Below are 21796 nucleotides of genomic sequence, written 5' to 3'. Positions count from 1 at the left end.
AAGTGGGGGAGGGGCAGAGAAAGAGGGAGACACAGAATTCGAAGCAGGCTCCAGGCTCTGAGCTGTCAGGACAGAACCGGATGTAGGGCTCAAACTCATGAACAGTGAGATCATGACCTGAGCAGAAGTGGATGCTTAACCAAATGAGCCACCAAACAGCCACCCTGTTTGTTTATTTTAAATTAAATCTATTCAGTAGAAATATGAACCTGTAAAATGTGGTTTGAAGTCAGACTTTTCTTTCCACATATCCAGATTTCTCCATTTACGAACAATAAGACCTTGGATAAATTACCTTATCTTTCTGATTCTCAATTTTCATAGCTGTAAATTGAATTTAATAATATTCGCCTCATCATGCCATTCATTGTAGTGATTGTATAGTGACAGAAAAAACATTGCAAAACACCTAGAATGATTTCTGACCCATAAAAGGAACTTAATAATGATATATTATTATTATTATTTTATTATTACTATTGATAGGTGATGATGATAAGAATGGTAGAGATGAACAGGAGGAAGAGGAGAAAGTCTCTTCAAAAATATCGAGGCATAAAAAGGAAATAATCTAGCCTAAGAAATCAGCTACAGCTAATTGTATTAGTCTGGATGAGAGATATGAGAAAATTGGAATATATAATGAGAAAAGGTATTGGTTAAAATGGATGAAGCAAAGAATAAATATAATTTTATAGAATCAAATCAAATTTTTCTCATCAGCATTCGTTTTCCATGTAAAGGCAGAGCAGGTAAAATCACATTGGGAATTCAAGGGGAAGGAAAAGTATGAGTTGAACACATTTAAAATATTCACAAATTCTTATAACAGCTAGTTAGAGGCTAAGAATGGATCACTGGCTCAGTTTTACAGTTGTGGAAATTTCATGCATATCCTGTTAAGATCTTGAAAAGTGAAAGGCACCACCATTTTGGATGAACTGAAACATTTTAACAATATTTCCACTAAATAAGGAGCAGAAATTTAAATGCTGGTGGTAAATGTAAATGGGGAAAATAAATACCCCAAATCTGTGGCTGCTGTCAGAGATCATATGCAAATATCCAGCACATGACACATATTAGAAATTAAATGGAACATTAGAAATCATCTGACCTAATGAAATTATTTTACTAATAAGGGAACTGAGGTTAAAAATGCACAAGATGAAAAATGTGGCTTTTCCCACAGATGTAAATTGCTAAGGAAAAAGAGAAATAAAACAAAGCAAACGACCTTATTTCTGGAATCAGGTCCATTGGTGGTAATATGAATTACAGAAGCCTATTTGTATACAGGTAATATAGATGTTCCGATCAGGCTGACAGATATTCTGAAAGTAGATTGTAAATAAAGTCTGTTCTAAAATATGATGAAATTTTCTCCAAGGTATTTCAATCTTAAGACAAATAAGTAAACAAACAAAAGTACTTTGTAGTTAACCTCTCATAAAGTAGTTATTTTGTAATGTAGCAAATTCTAAATGATCTCCTTAAAATTTTGAATTTCATATTAATTAAACAAACACATGCCTGGTATATGCAATATATGATTGGACATGGAGTATGGTATATATAGTTCTACTATGTAAGAAAGCAGTTTAACAACTAGTGAAACAGACACACCATTACCTATGTTTAACCCTCGTATCATTTCCATGCCATTTTCATAAGAGAGAATAAAAGAAATGCTAAGATTACGCTGGGGGCATAGTGATTGGTAAAAGGCTTTCTGAAGGAGCTGATTTCCAAGTATGGCATAAAGAGTAAGTATAGATTTGGTGGTGGAGATGGAGGAAGAGATGTTTCAGGCATGAGAAAAATTACAGAGGTATGGAAGTAATTGTGTAAATAACCTAATAAATGGGCAGGGTGGTGGGAACTCAACGTTTAGAGAATAGAAGGGCACCGATAATCTGAGATAAGGCTAAAATTCAAGGTTGGAACCAATATGTAAGGTGTTTGATGCCATTTTTTTTAAGTTTATTTATTTATTTTGAGAGAGAGAGAGAGAGAGAGAGAGAGAGAGAGAGAGAGAGAGAGAGAGAACAGGGGAGAGACAGAGAGAAAGGGAGAGAGAATCCCAAGCAGGCTCTGTGCTGTCAGCATGGAGCCTAATGCAGGGCTCAAACTCACGAACTGTGAGATCATGACCTGAGCTGAAATCAAGAGTTGGATGTTTACCCCAGTGCCCCTATTCTTTATCTATTAACACAAGGCCCTTATCACATTAATGGTTTGCAAATATTCACCTACATTCTGTAGGTTACCTTTTAATTTCTTAATAGTATTATTTGCCATTTGCCACCCACTTCTTTTTATTCTTACAGTAACTATTTGAATTAAGTCCTTTTTATTTTTGGACTCATTTCTTAATTGTCTTGTAGACTTCCAAATGGACTCTTGTCTTCAGTTTCTACCCTCTCACATAAATCCATCATGTAGCTGTGAACTATCCTCCAAAATCAAAAATCAGATTGCCATTTCTTCCTTACAAACTATCTGTGTCTTCTCTTTGTATCTAGCATAAATCTTAACTCCTAAAAACGGCAGCAAACACGGGCACCTGGGTGGCTCAGTCATTTAAGCATCCGGCTCTTGATTTCAGGTCAGGTCATGATCTCACAATTCCTGAGATGGAGCCCCAAGTTGGGCTCTGTGCTGACAAGGTGCAGCCTGCTTGGGTTTCTCTCTCTCCTCTCTGCCTCACCCCCACTTGTGTTCTCTCCTCTCCCTCTCCTGTCTCTCTCTCTCTCAAAAATAAAAAAAAAAAAAAGAGAGTGGATTTGAATAATATTTCAGTGGTAAAATTAGCAGAATTTAGTAATTTGTAAACTTAGAATGTTGATGAATGAGATTGTTAATAAAATGGCATCCTCTGATTAATCTCTGTGAATGTGGTGTGTGTGGCATTGCCACTATTTACAATTTAAAAAATCAGATGTAATAATATGTTTGGGTGGAAAAAAGTAAATTTCATTTCAGTCATGTTGAACTGAGGTATTGATTTCTTTAGTTTTTCTTTGTAATTCATGAGATTTATAATTTTGTAGAAGACAGGACTATCATCTTGTAGAATATGACTTAATTCTGTTATGTATGTTTTTCAGGAATACTACAGAAGAGATACTTTGCTCTTGGTGCATCACATCAAGATGCACATTGTGTGGATTTATACTATTACTGACAAAGCTAACTTGTAATCAATCACTTCGTTAAAATGCTGTCAGGTTATTTTTTCCCTTAAATATATAGTGGAGAGATGTTTCCATTGAATTGAAATGATTTCTTCCTTATATGTTTGGTTGAATTCACCAGTAATGCCATTGGTATGGAGTTGTTATTGTTTTCGGAGAGAGAAGTCAGAAATGTTTCATGATAGATGCAATTTATTTAATAAACAAAAGTAATTCAAATTACACTATTTCTCCTTGTGTAATCTTTGGTAGTTTGTGACTTCCCCAAAATGTCTGTATTTCATCTAAGTAATCACATTTATTAACATAGTTTTTTATAACATTTCCCTATTGTCTGCTAAATGTCTGTATAGTCTGTAGTGATATTCCCTTTTCCCCCCGATATTGATAATATTGGTATGCTCTCTCTTTTTTTCCTGCTCAGTATAGTCAGAGGCTTATCGATTTTCTTGATTTTTTACAAATAACCTGTCTTTTGTTTCCTGACTTTCTCTATTGGTTTCTTGTTAATATTCTTGCTTTTTGTGCCTATCTTAATTGTTTTAGTCCCTCTGCTTGCTTGGGCTTAGTCTGCCCTTGTTATTCTACTGTGCTAATGCAGAAGCTTAGCTTATTGATTTAAGACCTTTTTCTTTTTTAATATAAGCATTTAGTGTAACCAATTTTCCCTCAAAATTTAGCTTAGTTCCTCCAGTATTAATGTTTTACTTTATTTTCATTTGAATTATTTTCTAATTTTCCCTGTGATATATTCTTTGATTCTTGCATTACTTAGAAGTGGTTTTAAGTTATTTATTTTGATTTTAATTCCATTCATTGATTGTATGATTTATATCTTTTTTAATTTCTTGATTTTTTTCTGTAATGCCCTAGAATTCTGCTTATTATGGTGAATGTTCCATGTGCAGTTGAAAAGAATACGTAGGGGCGCCTGGGTGGCTCAGTCGGTTAAACGTCCGAATTCGGCTCAGGTCATGATCTCACGGTCCATGAGTTCGAGCCCCACGTCGGGTTCTGTGCTGACAGCTCAGAGCCTGGAGCCTGCTTCGGATTCTGTGTCTCCTTCTCTCTCTGCCCCAACTCGACTCGTGCTCTGTCTCTCTCTATCAAAAATAAATCAATGTAATAAAAAAAGAAAAGAATATGTATCCAGTTCTTGGTAGAAAGTAGTCTATAAATATCAGTTAGATGATATTGGTTGATAGTATTGTTCAGGTTGTTTATGTTTTTACTAAATTTATGTATGCTTTTTCTATCAATTAATGAGTATGGTACTGATTTGGCCAACTGTAATTGATGATTTGTCTATTTCTTATTTTGCTGTATCAGTTTTGCTTCCCGTATTTTGAAACTTTGTCTGTTACACATTTAGGAACCTAGGTCTTCTATATTAATTAAATTCTATATTATATAAGCCCCTCTTTATACCTGGTAATATTCTTTGTTGTAATTCTATTTTGCCTGTTATTATTATAAACGGGCTACTTTGTTTTTAATTAATGCTTATATGCAACATATTTTCACATTTAAAATATTTTTAAACAATCTACATTACCCTTTAAATTGAGTTTCATATAGCATATATTTGAGTCTTGCTGTCTTTTGCAATTTGAAAACCTCTGCCTTTTAATCAAGGGTGTTTAGATCATTCACATTTAATGTCAACTAAATTGCATGTTAATGTAATTTAATGTAATTATAGTTGTATCTGAATCCAGCATTTTACAAGGTGTTTCCTATTTTTCCAATCGCTCTCTATTCCTTTTGTTCTCTTTTCCTGATTCTTTTTGGACTAATTGGGTATAAAATTTCATATTCCATTTTATTCTCCACTACTGGCTTTATATACATCACTTGAAAAAAAATTAGGATAATTCTTCAACAGTATTTGTCACCTAATCACCAACAATATTTTTGACTCAGACAATTCTCACTTTGTTGTAGGGTATATCCTCTGCATTCTAAGGTGTGTAATACATCCCTGGACTATATAAGTAGACACAGTAGCACATTTCAATTTTGATGGCCAAAAACATCTTCAGACATTATTGATTGTATCCTGTGTATATGTATGTGAGTATATACGTGTGTGTGTGTGTGTGGAGGGGGGGGGTGGAGGAATAATCATATACATGTGAGAAACACTGTTCTGGGTTTATCATAGTACAATTTTGAATAATACCATATCATTTCCATACAGTATAAAAATTTTAGAGCCATCCATTCCTTGTACTGTTGGCATGTGTTTTATTTTTACATGTGTATAAATCCCATAATACATATTTATAGTATTTGTGTACTCTATCAATTATTCATAGTACAATTAAAGAATATATTGATTGTAATTATTTATGCATTTTTATTTTCTAGCCCTGTTCATTTCTTTGCATAGATCTAATTAGCTTCCTTGATGATACTTCTGATTAAGGAACTTCTCTTATTAAGTAATTTTTTTGAGTTTTTAAAATTTTTATTCCTTTCAGAGCTGTTATAGGTTGAGGGAAAGGTACAAAGATTCTGCATGTACCCCTGCCCTCACACATGCATAGCGTCCCTCACTATCAACATCCCATACTAGAGTGTTAATTATAGATGATGAACCTACTTTGACACACAGTCACCCAAAGGCAATAATCTGAATGATTGTTTCCTCTTGGTGAATCCATATTATGGATTTAGACAAATTTATAGTGACATATATTCATTGTTATGATATCATAGAGAGAACTGTTACTGCCCTAAGTCCTCTATACTCTGCCTACTCATCCCTCCCTCCCCCACCTCTGCCACAATCCTGGCAACTACTGATCATTTTACTGTCTCCATAGTTTTGCCTTTTCCAGAGTCTTATATTGGAATCATACAATATATAGACTTTTCATATTGGCTTTTTCCATTTTGTAATATGCATTTAAGGTTTATCCATGTCTTTTCATGGCTTTTCTTTTTAGTGCTGAATAATATTCCATTGTCTGGATGTACCACAGTTCATTCATTCATCTACTGAAGGATATCTTGGTTGCCTGCAAGTTTTAGCAATATTGAATTAAGATGCTATAAACATCTGTGTTCAGGGGAGAGCTTCTCTACTCTCTTGGCTCATTCTCCATCTTAGGTGTCTTGTGGTCCTGGGCCCTTGGGGTGGGGTTTTGTCTATCTGCATCCCTGAGTCTTTCCTTTAATGTCGCCCAAACTCTACCTTGTATCTGTTCTGAGTATTGAGCAGGAGACCGTTTCTTGACCCACCTCCAACAGTAATAAACTTGTAACATTTCCTGAAGCTGGAAGAGAGAAATCTTATTTAGATAGAACTGAGTTATTCAATTTATCTCAACCTCTTCCATTTACTCAATGTATACTCAGACACCCAATACAGGACATATTTTCTCACTTACTTTATGTATCCTATGCTTTGTGGACATTTCAGTATAGAACCTCAAATATAAATAAACCCATACCACTATAAAATTCCATTAGACAAAAACTGCCATAGCCAATACATTCACATACTTAAAGAAATTTAAGTTGAGATAGGTCTGGTATAATAATACTACTAATTGTCTAGGATTAAAAAATAAACTCTAAAGCCTAGCTATATCTAAGTCTCTATTACTCACTGGATAAGTCACTTAAATTTTAGGACATAATTTCCTTATTTTTGATTCAATTAAATAAAAAAATAGGTACACTTTACAAATCACTGTATTGAACTGAAGATGAAGAAAATGCAGTATTTATCCCAAATGAGTTTGCACTTCAACCACGTATTGTATGACTGTCTCTTTATGCTCAAAAATTGTATAACTCTAGATTCTATGTACAAGGAAAAATGAACTCATATAAAAAATAAATAACATCATTTAACCACACTAGAAAATATTTGAAGTTAATAATACAATATTGCTTAATTCAGCCTGACAGAATCCTATTGATTTTAGTTTATATGAGGAATTTGATTTATGCTCCTTTTGTCTCTTTTGATTAATATAATATCTCATCTTACACAAAGATTCAGTCATCCAAAATCCTCCTGTGTATTCCATTTCAAATAAATTGAAAGTTTTGTTCCAATGAAACTTGGTTTAATAAAAAGAATATTTAAAAGTTAGTTTGGAGCATGGAAACTTCAGATTTTAGATAATAAATACGTTTTCATATTATTAGATGTATTTCATAGAATTTAGCATTATCTCAGGTTTCATCTTAGTTGGAGAGAAGACAAAAAGATTTATGGACAGTCATAGCCTACTGCTTTATGCTACAACTTTTAGTGAGATATTTTCTTAGTATAGTTTGTCCAAGATATTAACACTTCTAAGACACTACAATGACTACTAATGCTATCTTGAAATTTAACAATTGACATTAGTTAAATACATTATATATGTATATATATTAATAAAATGACTTCCTATTCCATTAAAGAAAATATTTTCAATAACTATGCATTGACAATGAAAAAAATCTGTATGCTATGGTCTCAAACCATTTGTCTCTGTGTTTAAATGTGTTTGAAGAAAGAGTAAGTACATATGTATGTATTTGTATATCTATCTATCTATCTTAACTATTTATCTGGGGAGTGAGAAAGGTTGTGTTTCTATTTTCTTATATTTTGACTCTCTGAGAGGGTTTTGTTCCCTTCCTGACACCAACATTCATTCTGATAATGAGTGTCCTACAATTCAATTCAATTCTTACACTAACTACCTGCAATTAGAGTCAGACTTCACAAGTTCAAGGGCTCAGTCCCACAAAACTGCCCCCTGCCTCAGATGCCAGAAGTATGAGCCACCATACTTCTGCCTGGCTATAATCTAGAGATTCTCACAACTACTTCCTCGGGTTTTATAACAAAAAGTACTTTACTTACATTTACTTGTTTATTGTAAAGCATACAAATGAGCAGTCAAATGCAGAGGTATATAGGGCACAGTCTGGAAGGATCCTAAGCATAGGAGTTTTTACTGCTGGGGTGTGCCATGTCCCAGACATGTGAATGTATTTGACAAACTCTCTGAACCTCCTCAGTAGGGATTATTATAAAGGTTTCATTATATAGCTGTGATTGATTAAATCATTGGCAAATGGTGACTAGCTTAGTCTCTAGCTTCTCTCTAATTCCTGGAGGTTGAGGCTCAAAGTTCCAAATTTCTAATTAAAGATTTGGTCTTTCTGGATATCAGCCACTATCCTGAAGCTATAGGAGCTATCAAGTGCAACTCATCATAACAAAAGATCCCATCACCTTTATCACTCAGGAAACTCCAAAGGTTTTAGGAGCTCTATGCTAGGAACTAGGGAAAAGACTGAGTATCTTTCTATGATACCACACCCTATATCATTTTTTTTAAATTACAGTAGATATACGGCACCTTTATAAAAAGAAAAATAATATAACATAAAATTTGCTATTTAGCAAAATACAGTTTTCATATGAAATACCTGTACAGTAAACGTAAAGCTTACAAATATTTTATTTATGTAATGAATATCTCTGAACTAAATTATTTCTTGAGAAGTGTTTAAAATATCTTAGAAGGCCTTTAGGGTGAGTCAAATCAGGTTTACATCATCATTGTGTGGTATGATTTGAGGGTCACAAAACCACCACTTACTCATTCCCACATTTCCATTGGCTTCGCCACAGAGGTTGAGTTACCACATAACATGCATTTTCTTAAAGTCTGTTTACTGCATGAGACAGTATGCAAAAGGAATACCAACACTGAAAATAAACTCGAGAACTTATTCATCTTCTAGGTGCAAGTTTCTACCCTTGAACAACATCTCCTCAATCACCCCTCCCTCATGCCAGCCATGTATTCTGGTAACCATGTATTCTCTGTTTCTACAAGTGCAGCAATTTTAGATTTCACATATTAGTGATATTATATAGTATTTGTCTTTCTCTGTATGACTTATCTCACTTACCTAATGCCCTCAAGGTCTATCCATGTTATCCCAGTAGGTCTTTGGCCACAATAGCATACCTTCATAAAACTTTGAATTAGAAGTAGGCTGATAGATTACCTAGTCTATTTTCTGAGGAGTGTTTGATTCCCTCTAGGGCATAGGCTGGCACACGTATTGTCCTTGGGCCAAATCTGGTCCACCTCCTATTTTTTTGAAAAAAAAAAATATTGGAACACAGACTCACGCACACACACACACACACACACACACACAGAAACCTTGAAAAGCAATGTAATTATTAACTTAAATCTCATAAATGCCAGAGAAGGTTTCTGCTCTGGTTTGTTGTTGTTGTTACTATTGTTTTTAATATTTTAGACTCCACATAAAATCTCTTTAAAAATCAGAATTTGCTGCTTTTATATATTAAGCCTCTACTCCAGATCCCATAATTAACTTTATCTGGTAGGTCTCAGATCTTGCCACTGAATGAAATAGCCCCTTTCACGTCTTCTCAGTTATGGCTCTACTTAATCTGGTCAAACCCACAACAAAATAAAATTTGAGGTCCTAAGCAACAAAACCTTTTCCCTCTCTTAGAAAGTAGAGAAGGGGCTACCATTGTGATTATTCATAATTCTTTAAAAAAATTTTTTTTTACCTGTTATTTTAATACTAAAGTTTGGTTCAAGACAACACAAGCCCCCTGAAGTTCAAATGTTCAATTCAGGTTAGAATTTACATTTACCAAGTAACTAGTTGCTTAATTTCAGTGACAGAAAAATAAATAAGACATAATTTTGCCCTCAAGAAACTCACAATCTAGTAAACGACAAAGGAGCACAATCATAACTTTAGTATAGAGGGAATAATGTCATAAACTATCAAGCATCAATTTCATAATTTATGAGATAAGTTTATAAGATTACTTGGCCTTGAACTAAATAGACCATTCATGGGATAAAACAAAAGACAATTATATTTTGCTTTCTAGGAAAGGCTGGGCAAAGATTCAAAGCATAAGATGTTTTCTGAAAGGACAAAAACAGAAATTAGAAAAAGTACATTGGACTCTTCTGTTTGAGTAGAAGCTCATGAAGGAAAAGGATAGGAAGGAAATGTCAGTGAGACTGGATAACACCTTGGATTCCAGGGTGATGTGCCCAAGATAGAGATTGATATATACATGCCGTTGGCTACTATCAAAGTTAGTTGGAGATAGTTGAGGGCTGGAATAGAATTATTTGAAAACACTCAGATTTTCAGCTTCACTTGGTCACTGGAAATGTTAGGCCATTTATCTTCACATTCCTAAGCTTTTTTAAAGAGCTTTATCAAAATATAATTGATATACAGAAAACTGCACATATTTAATGTATACAATTTGATGAGTTTGGACATATACTCACCTCAGTAAGGTGATAAATGTATCAATCATCTCCAAAAGTTTCCTCATGCCTTATTGTGTGTACATGTGTGTGTGGTATGAACACTGAACATGAGATCTCAACAAAATGTTAATTAAGTGTATTGTTATAGGGTATTGTTAACCACAGGTACCATGTTATACAGCAGAAACCTACAACTTGTTCATATTGCATAACTGAAACTTTATCCTGTTGGAAAACAACTCTCCATTTCCCCCTCCCCTCAGCTCCTGGCAACCACCATTCTACTCTCTGCTCCTATGAGTTTGAAAATCTTAGAAACCTCCTATAAGTGGAATCATGCAGTATTTGTCCTTCTATGACTGGCAAATTTCATTTAGCATAAGGTCCTCCAGATACATTCATGTTGTTGCATACAGCAATATTTTCCTTTTTTGAGGCTAATATTCAACATTATATGTATACATCACATTTTCTTTATCCATTCATCTGTCAATGGGCAGTTCAATTGTTTCCACATCTTGGCTATTGTGAGCAATGCTCCAATGAACATGGGAGTGCAAATGTCTCTCTGAGATCCTGATTTCAATTATTTTGCATATGCCCAGAAATGGGATTGCTGGATCATATCGTCATTCTATTTTTAATTTTTTACTTCCATCCTGTTTTCCATAGTAGCTGTACCATCTTACGTTCCCACCAACAGTGTAGAAGGTTTCTAATTTCTCCACATCTTGGCATTTGTTATCTTTGTTAATGACTGTCATCTTAACAGATGTGAAGTGGTATTCTCACTGTGGTTTTGATTCATGTTTCCCTGATGATTAGTGATATTGAATACCTTTTAATACACCGAATTTTCTTTAAGAAATTGGTTAAGTTGGTTTAAATATCTCCAACAATACTAAGAAAGTGCAGCCAAAAAAAATAGAGAAAACAAAAGACAAAACAACAGACAAAACAAAAAATAAAATTAAATTAAAAAATCACTTTGTGATTTTCACAAAAAGTACTTTTAAGTGGATTCTGACAACGTTCATTCACCTGGTATCTGGGACAACATCACCAAGACTACTGAGAGGAGAACTCCGACTCCAAAATCTGGAACAGCCAGCACAGCTGTGAAGCCAAGTTTATGGGGCTTACTAGGGCAGCAGCTGGGCATGAACTGAACAAAGAGGATAATTCCAGTGCTTTGGAGCAGAGTGCAATGAAAAGCACAGCTTAATCTCTTGTTGAAGCAAGAAAATTGTATTTAAAAAAATCACTAAGTGATCAGCACTTTAAATAACAATGTCATTTTTAAGGCACTTTGAAAAGTTCATGTTCTTCATCTCCCCCACATTCATTACTGTCATTCACAAATCATTGCCAAGTCAAATTTTCATCTCCCTTTGATTTTTAAACTGGGCATTGGAGTAACTTAAATAATGTTTCAATTTGTTGAGAAAATTTGATTTAAAATAGGAAAAGCAAATGAGGTCCAAGTTGACAGCCAAACCTTTGGGAAAGAGGGATTAGAGAATGTGGCATTTCCCATGTGTCCCTAACATTGGACTTTAGGCCATAATGCTGAAAATAGGCTGAGAGAAGGAAGTAGAATGTCTGTGATAAAGATGTGTTAAAGTTTACCTTGGTTAAATTATCTCTTCAAATGTTCAATTAAAAGATATTTCAACCTTAAGCTGATTATCAGAGAGGTCTTGAAAAAAATTTAAAGTATTGCAATGTAATGTTAAAAACAAATTAGAATATGAATGAATGAAGCCAGGGAGTTTATGGCCTAAGAGCAGGAGTGGTCTATTAAATCCTGTGTAGGAGGCAAAACTTTATAATTGTCTCACCCCTCCCTTTTCTAAATCCCGTCTGTTTTTCTGCTATAATACTCACTTCCCACCTGTTATACAATTGTTAGAATCTTTATGTTTACTTGAAAGAATTAATAATTAACAAAACATTTGAATTTAATTCTTTCAAAGAAGTAATACAATTCAAAACAGATTTGTATGTGTGGAGATAGATTCAACCATTTTATTGAGGTGTGTGAGCAGTCTCATTATTTTAATGAGAATCTGATGTTTGTGTATATGTGGAGTGATGATTGTATGCTTCATCTGGGCATGAGAGAATTTCTGAATATTAGCTGATAGACAATGGTAGAAAACTACAACCTGACCAGAATAACAGATGAGGAGATTCATCCAGGGCCCAGAATGTTCTCCTGTCCTGAATGGCATGTATGTAGATGCTACTAGGCAAACTACTTCTATAAGTATTACTGAATGCAAGGAAAATGTTTTTATATATTATGAGATATAGTGATCAATGCCTACATGCATGAGATAGGAGATGTGTGTAGGGTATGAGTTTTTAAGATGTCAATAAAAAATCGTCTAACACTTAGAATTGGACAAAAGAGATCAGTGCACATTGTTTAAGTGAAATTAAATCTTATCTACTGGACATGTGGAGGAATATCTGATTCTATAGGGGTATGAACTTTTTATTGACTTTCCATGGCTAGACTATTGGACAACTCTGTTGGGCTAGAAGTTAACTTATAGAAAAATGTGGTCAAATGTGCATTGCCCATATTAGGGATCCTGTACATTAGTAAATGTATCATTTGCTAGAGGTGTCATAAAAAGAACTACAGACTGAGTGCTTAAATAGAAATTTATTTCCTCAAAGTTCTGGAGACTAGAATTCTGAGATCAAAGTGTTGTCAGGGGTGATTTCTTCTGAATCATCTCTCCTTGGCTTATAGATGGTCATCTTCTTCCTATGTCTTCACATGGTCTTTCCTCTGTGTGTATCTGTGCACTACTCTCCCCTTCTTATAAGGAAACCAGTCATAGTGGGTTAGGGCCCACCCTAATGACCTCATTTTAACTTAAATTACCACTTATAAAATGCTGTCTTCAAATATAGTCACAATTTGAGGTGCTGGAGGTTGCTGGACTCCAACATATAAATTTTTAGAGGGGACACAATTCAGGCCATAACACCATATTACTTAATGAGTTGAAGAAAATTTCTGAAAGGGGCTCATTTATACTTGCCTATCATTTAGGTTTTCCTTTTTTGAAAATTTTTATTTATTTGGAGAGAAATAAGGGATGGGTTGGAGCTTGTTAAATTAGGTCTTATCTTTTGACAATGGAAAAGCAAAGTTCTACCCTAGTAGGAAAGTCATGTGATTCTATAATATGTTCATTGCCTATATTTGTGTCTAACATCTACTGTTAATATCAATTTTCTTCATACCCAGAAGCCAAGTTTGGATGGAATCTCAGAACAACCAAGAATCTTCAGAAAGATTATGAAATTGTTTCCTCAACAACTATATGGAAAACAAATCCTCATGTTGAAAAGAAACCTTGATCCAAAAACTTACAAATTACCTTTAGTTCTTTCCCATCTTAACTATAAGAGGAAAAGGAAAGCATTAAAAGGCTGGGGTGAGAAGGAGAAATCTGATGTATGTTTTGACAACAGATTAGTTCTCTGTGGAATTCTACAGTTGTCACTTTATGTTATCTTCTTTTATTAAAGCTTGCTTTTTAAGGCCTACTGGCACCAATATTGGTCGGGCTGGCTGGTAACCTTCTTCAGTAGATGAAGCTGATTCTGAAGGGGTGATGGTATAGGGGAGAGAGGAGTGAGAACAATAAGTGCAGACACTGAGCATACCAGGCTCAGGTCCTTGACTGGAAGACAAAACAAGCTTTAGTTCTAATGATTCACAACTTGATAGAAACCTGTACTCCTTATTGTATAGAGATTATCCCTGTGTTAAGAAAATGAGATGTAGTTCTATTCATTTTTAAAACCAGTCATTTGAAACTGCTATGCTTAATTATTTATTGAGTAATTGTATCATAAAAGGCAAAATTTGGGAAATTTCCTACGAGTATGTAGGCCATAAATTTTAATGCCAACCCCCCCACGAAAACAAAATAAAACATTGTGATAAATCACCCCAAAGAATGTTTTACTAGTTTTAATCAGAAATTGTTACAATTTTATAAAGTGGTCTTAAAGTTCTCAATGACAGCATTCCAAATTGCTGGCAAGATGATCCATACCAAAGAACCTAAAACTGTTTAAAGTCTTAAAGAAGATACATTTCACCTATAAATTTGAGCAGAGGAGATCCTCCAAAAATAATGTCAAGGTGATTTGCAATCTATCAAATAGTTTCTAAGAGTGCCTTTACTCTTCAATGGACCAAATAAATAACTCACTTTCACTATTATGCAATCTCCCCAAGTCCCAACTTCTTCATATGTAAAGGAAGGACAATGACAAAACCCAATATATAAGGCTGTTATGAAGATTTGATATACTAACCTTGTCAACAGAAGCACTCAATAAATAGTATTTTCTTATATAAATAAATATATGCACTTAATTCTGGACATCCAATGATGTTATAAGTAGTGGGGTGTCATACTTAAGTGTTTATTTCATTAAGATGACTAAGGCATCAGTTTGCATAATCAAGGCCAATATGCATGATGGTAGCCAAAGAAATGTGTTAAAAAGACTATTGTATTTTAATGGTCCAGATAAAAGATTATGAAGCCCTAATTTAAGGAAGTAAATGTGGAGAAAAAGAAGAAATTATACCTATGAGAGTTATTAAGTATCTAAAATTCACAAAGCTTGATCTGAGAATGGGAGAACAAGTGAAGGGAATAGAGAAGTCAAACATATCCAAATTTTTGAAATGGAAAATGGAAAATGCTAATAGGGAAAAATCTAAATACCTTATAGGTTCTTAATGATCTGCTTCTTCCCTAACTCTGACCTACTTTTATAGCATAAATAATAGAACAAAGAGAATTTTTAAAAATACAAACCAAGTACATCACTAATCTACATATATCACTCCAATGAGTCCCACTGCTTTTAAGGTAAAGTCCAAAATTTCCATATGGTCTAAGATTGCCATGACTGAGTTCCTGTGCGTATGTCTCTGAGATTATTTTATGCCTCATCCCTCCTCAATTTCTATGCCTAAATCACATAGCTCTCTTCCCATTTGTAAAACACAGCAAGCACTTTCCCAACTTGCTGTCCTTCTTTTCCCACTTGTGGCTCAACTTTTCCCACTTGCTGTCCATCTTCCTTGAAACTACTTTTGACATAGCTGGACAATTCTCCATTTGGCCTCACCTTAAATATCATCTCCTCAGAAAGAATTACCTCAGCTACTAAATTTTTTAACCTGAAATCTAAATTTTTTATTACAGCATTGTATTTATTTTTCTGAAGGGCATTGTTTACAATATGTTAAATACATTTATTTATTTGTCTAATTATTATACAGCACTTCCAAAGATTGTCAACTTCATGAATGCAGGGACTATGCCACTTGGCTTTAGCTACTGTGTGCCCATCATTTATTGTGGCATTTGGCATATAGTACACAGGCAATACATATATCTCCACGAAAGGATGAATATCCAATAGGAAATACATATATTTGTGGCTTGAAAAAATATATAAATGGAAATATGGATTTGTAATAATAGCCATACAGAGAGTAATTAAAGCCTTTAGAGAGAATGTAATGACTAGAGGAAAATAAATAGAAGGAAATGTGAACTTAGATTAATCTTGGATCATGCCAATACTTTTATTAAAAGCTTTAGCTTTTTTTCCAACTTATAAAAGCAATACATGTTTGTTGGAAAAATAATTAAATAAAGGTTCCAACCATAAGACTAGTTGGGGTACTGCATAGCCTCACTATCAACAATTGTGTAAATATCTCTGAATATGTATTTTAAGAATATGCAAACCTATCATTTAAATAAGTAAATAGAGAAAATGGCACTCACCAGAGTTTCAAATAGAGCATGATATTTGGTCTGGAAAATATCTTTCACTAGAGAACTTACTGAAAGAACTGAAGTATGAGCAAAATAAAGGACTTTCAGTAAAGAAGAGGAATAATTTGTGTTTATCTCTCAGGAGATAAGAAATACGTTTAAAAAAATGAGGTGGGAACAAGGATGATGGTCAAAATTTCTGGGACCTTCTACTTGTGTTTCTCTTTGACTTCCTTTTAAACTTTAATAGTTCCAAAAGAAAATAAAACAAAACTTCAGGCTGTGCAACTTTGTGCTCCAAATCTATCTTCATATTTGGACAGGGATAAGAAGAAAGCATCAGAAATAGAAAATGTGGAGAGGACATTTAGAATTAGATCATGGCTGAATTTTATAAAATTTCCTAGTAATATCTGGGTAATATACATATACTTCTTTTTTACTTTCATAGAAGCATACTCTACAAATTGTTCTGTAACTTCTTTTTGTCATTTTGTCACAAAATTCATTCCGTTGTAATATAGGTAGATGTTTTTAATCTTTTTTAAAATACGTGAATCAAATTCCATTGTACTTCATTGTGCAATAAATTATTTCTTATCCCATGTTTACAGACTTTCAAAGTGTTTCTATATTTAGTTTATTGTATAGTGGAGCAATTAATAACTTAATATTTATGAGCTCTTTCTACATATGTTGCTCCTATAATCCTTGAAGTAGATTTTAGTTCAGTACATTTGGATTTCAATGAAAACTTACTCCCCAAAGTCATGTTAATGTTCATGTTCACCAATAGCATGTGAGAGTTCTTCTACCACATTCTTTATCCACCAATACTGTCTATTTTCAATTCTGTTAAAAAATTTTTTGCCAGCCTAACAGATGAAATATAGCTTGCCATTGTTAAGAGTAGTACTTTAATTATGAATTAAGTTGATAATCTTGTTATATGTTTATTTATTTTTATTTTTATTTTATTACTGTGTTGTATTTTTCTTGTTTGCTTCACAGATCCACCTTCTCCCTTCCCTTCTCTATTCTGTCTCCCCTACTCTAGCATGGATGAATTACATAAATTAACCCTGGCTTCTATTTGGTTTCAGCTGAGGCTGGGCTTCAATATGGCATTATCTCCTGATAGTGGGTGGTGTCTGCTCCCTGAAGGGAAGTTAAGTGTACTGGATCCGACCTGTCATGACAGATACCACATTTTGTCTTCATAAGGTAAGGTATTTTCAATATAGATTTGCCTGTTTCTCAAAAAAACCTCTGCTAATTATGGATTTCAGCACACTATTTCACACAGCATTACATTGAACCAAAGGACATGTGTGTGTGTATGTGTGTGTGTGTCTGTGTCTGTGTGTGTGTCTGTGTGTGTGAAGAGCCTGTGGCAGTGGCTCAGTCCTATAGTATGCACTTATGGTATGTCCCATCATTCATATACAACTGGTCTGGTAGAAAGTTTGAATGGACTATCAAAGGCTTAGTTACCATGCCAGTAGAGGATCCATCTCAGCAAATTTTGGGTGAAGTCCTACAGAATGGAGTATATGTCTCATAATCTAACCACTATCTTGTGTCTTCTTCCCCTTAACCAAAATGTAAGGACCAGGAAGCAAATGGTACAGGTGAAAATGGCCTACCAGAAGAATTTGTTTCCTTTCTTCATGACTTCTGGCTCAATGAATTTGGGGGCTCTTATGCTGAAGGAAGTAATGTTTCTACAAGGGGACATGGCCATGCTTTCAATAAACTGGAATTTGGGACAATCTTCAGATGATATAGAACATGGATAATTTTTGTTCTGAACCATTAGGAAGAGAAGTACATTACTAGCTAAGAAGTTTGACCCAATTATTAAAGGGCAATGAGTTGCTGACATAAATTTTTGCAAGACTATGTCTGAAACTCAAGTAATTTATTTGGAGTACATCTTTATAGTCCATTGCTAAATAGTTCTTGTCAGGGGGAGGGAGTTAAGATGGCAGAGTAGGGGGATCCTAGGCTTGTCTTGTCTCTTAAACACAACTAGACTAATATGCAATCATTTTGAACACCTAGAAAACTGATCTGAGGGTTAAGAGAACAATCTGTCCAATTAGAGGTAGAAAACATGGCAGGTATGAGGTTTGGAGATGTGGCAGGTATGAGGTTTGAAGATGTTTGGGGGAGAGAAAAGCCACAATGCCACATAGGAGAGGGAGCTCTTTCCATGGAGAGAGGAGAGAGAGAAAGAAAGAGAAATGGGGAGAGAGAGCAGCATATTGGGTTTGCACAAGAAAAAAATTTTACCAAAACCATTGACTGGGGAGTCAAGAGAAACTGATTATTGCAAATTTTTGCAGGCAGCAGAACTCAAATTCTGAGGTTTTGGAAGTCACAGCATTCACCAGAGTGGAGCCACGTGGGCACAGCTGTGGGCACAAATTATAGCTGAGAACATCCCTAATCTGAGAAATGAAACAGGCATCCAAGTCAAAGAGACACAGAGAACTCCCCTCAAAATCAAGAAAACAGGTCAACACCAAGTTTTACTTTTACAAGTGAAACTTGCAAAATACAAAGGTACAGAGAGAATTCTGAAAGCAACTAGAAAATTAAAGGTCCTTAACCCACCAGGATGGACACAGCAGGTTAGCTGCAGATCTGTCCACAGAAACTTGGCAGGCCAGAGGGAGTGGCATGATATATTCAACATGCTAAATGGGAAAAATATGCAGCCAAGAATACTTCATCCAGTAAGGCTGTCATTCAAAATAGAAGAGATAGAATTTTCAAAACAAGGAAAACAAAGGAGTTCATGGACACTAAATCAGTTCTGCAAGAGATATTAAAGTGGACCTTTTGAGTGGGAGAGAGAACAAAAGCAACAAAGACTAGAAAAGAATGGAGACAAACTACAGGAACAGTGACTTTACAGGTAATACAATGGCACTAAATGTATATATATTAATAATTACTCTGAATGTAAATGGACTAAATGCTCCAATCAAAAGACATAGGGTATCAGAATGGATAAACACACACACACACACACACACACACACACACACACACACACTAAGACTCATTGATATCATCCTTATACTGCTTACAAGAGACTCATTTTAGACCCAAAGACACCTCCAGATTAAAAGTGAGGGGATGGAGAACCATTTATCATGCTAATAGATGTCGAAATAAAGCAGGAGTAGCCATTCTTATATCAGACAAACTAGATTTTAAACAAAAGACTGCAGTAAGAAATAAAGAAGGGTACTATATCATAATAAAGGGTCTATCCAATTAGAACAATTGTAAATATTTATGCCCCTAACTTGGTAGTGCTCAAATATATACATCAATTAATCACAACTTAAAGAAATTCATTGATAATAATATCATAAGTGTAGGGGACTTTAACACCCCACTTATAGCAATGGACAGATCATCTAAGAAGATCAACAAGGAAACAATGTCTTTGAATGACACACTGACCAGATGGTCTTAACAGGTATTATTCACAGCATTGCACCCTAAAGCAGCAGAATGCACATTCTTCTCGAATGCACATGGACCATTCTCCATAATAGATCACATACTGGTCACAGATTAGGCCTCAATCAGGACAAAAAGATTCAGATCATATCATGTACATTTTCAGACCACAATGCTATGAAACGTAAAGTCAACCATGAGAAAAAATTTGTAAAGACCATAAATACATGAAGATTAAAGAAACATTCTACTAAAGAATAATCAGGTTAGCCAGTAGATTAAAAAAGAAATTAAAAATACATGCAAGCAAATGAAAATGGAAACATGACAGTCTAAATAAAACCTTTGGGATGCAGCAAAAGCAGTCCTAAAAAGGAAGTATATGGCAATACATGCTTTCCTCAAGAAGGGAGAAAAGTCTTAAATACACAACCTAATCTTACACTAAAGTAGCTGGGGAAAGAACAGAAAATAAAGCATAAAGCCAGCATAAAAAGGAAAATAATAAAGATTAGAGCAGAAGTAAATGATATCAAAATTAAAAAAAATAGAATAGGTCAAAACTAGGAGCTAGTTCTTTGAAAGAATTAACAAAGTTGATAAACCCCTAGCTAGACTTATAAAAAAGAAAAGAGAACAGACCCAAATAAATAAAATTATGGAATGAAAAAGGAGCTATCACAACCAACACCACAGAAATACAAACAATTATAGGGAATACTATGAGCAATTATATGCCAACAAATTGAGCAATCTGGAAGAAATGAATAAATTTCTAGAAACATATAAACTAGCAAAACTGAAATAGAAAGTGATAGAAAATTTGAACAGACCTTCTTCTGAAACTGTCCAAAATAGAAATGTAAGGGAAACTTTCAAACTTATTCTATGACAACAGCATTACATTGATTCCAAAATCTGACAAAGACATGTAGAAAACCTGAAAGACTCCACGAAAAAATTGCTAGAACTGATACACAAATTCAATAAAGTCACAGGATATAAAATCTAAGTACAGAAATCTGTTACATTTCTACACACCAATTTGAAGCAGCAGAAAGAGAAATCAAGGAATCAATACCATTTACAATTGCACCAAAAACCATAGGATACCTAGGAATAAACCTAGCCAAAGAGGTAAAAAATCTACTCTGAAAACTATAGAACACTTATTTAAAGAAATTTAAGTTACAAAGAAATGGAAAAATATTCCATGCTCATGTGTTGGAAGAACAAATATTGTTAAAATGTCTATACTACCCAAAGCAATTTACACATTCAATTGAATCCTTATCAAAATTACACCAGCAATCTTCACAGTACTAGAACAAACAATCCTAAAATTTGTATGGAACCAGAAAAGACTTCGGATAGCTAAAGTAATGTTGAAAAGGAAAAGCAAAGCAGGAGGCATAACAATTCCGGACTTGAAGCTGTATTACAAAGAAATCATCAAGACAGTATGGTACTGGCACAAAAACAGGCACATTGATCAATAGAACAGAATAGAGAACCCAAATGGACTCATACCTCTGTGGTCAACTAATCTTTGACAAAATAGGAAAGAATATCCAATGGAAAAAAGACAGTCTCTTCTGAAAACTGTGTTGGGAAAACTGGACAGGGGCATGCAGAAGAATGAAATTGGACCACTTTCTTTCACCATACACAAAAATAAATTCAAAATGGATAAGAGACCAAAATGTGTGACAGGAAACCATCAAAATCAGAGGAGAATACAGGCAGCAAACTCTTTGACATCAGCTATAGCAACTTCTTCCTAGACATGTCTCTGGAGGCAAAGGAAACAAAGGCAAACATGAACTATTGAGACTTCATCAAGATAAAGTGCACAGTGAAGGAAACAATCATCAAAACTAAAAGGCAACTTACTGAGTGGGATAAGATACATGCAAATTAAATATCAGATAGAAAGCCAGTATCCAAAATCTATAAATAACTTATCAAACTCAAC

General features: G+C 34.3%; 1 long non-coding RNA gene across 7 annotated transcripts in view; it reads right to left on the bottom strand.

Moving 5' to 3' along the window:
• LOC109502665 overlaps positions 1-21796 on the bottom strand; it is a 325020-nt gene that overhangs the window by 38351 nt on the left and 264873 nt on the right. The window contains exon 7 of one of the 7 annotated variants that reach the window (XR_006583724.1): positions 6397-6478. The exons of the other annotated variants lie outside the window; for them this stretch is intronic. This is a non-coding gene — a long non-coding RNA (uncharacterized LOC109502665). The remainder of the gene's footprint in view (positions 1-6396; positions 6479-21796) is intronic. 7 annotated transcript variants of the gene reach the window in all.

The sequence above is a fragment of the Felis catus genome, chromosome C1 (genome assembly GCF_018350175.1).
Source record: "Felis catus isolate Fca126 chromosome C1, F.catus_Fca126_mat1.0, whole genome shotgun sequence".
NCBI classification, from domain to species: Eukaryota; Metazoa; Chordata; class Mammalia; order Carnivora; family Felidae; genus Felis; species Felis catus.
The sequence above is the reverse complement of the archived record's forward strand: the minus strand, read 5'-3'. Positions and strand labels throughout refer to the sequence as shown.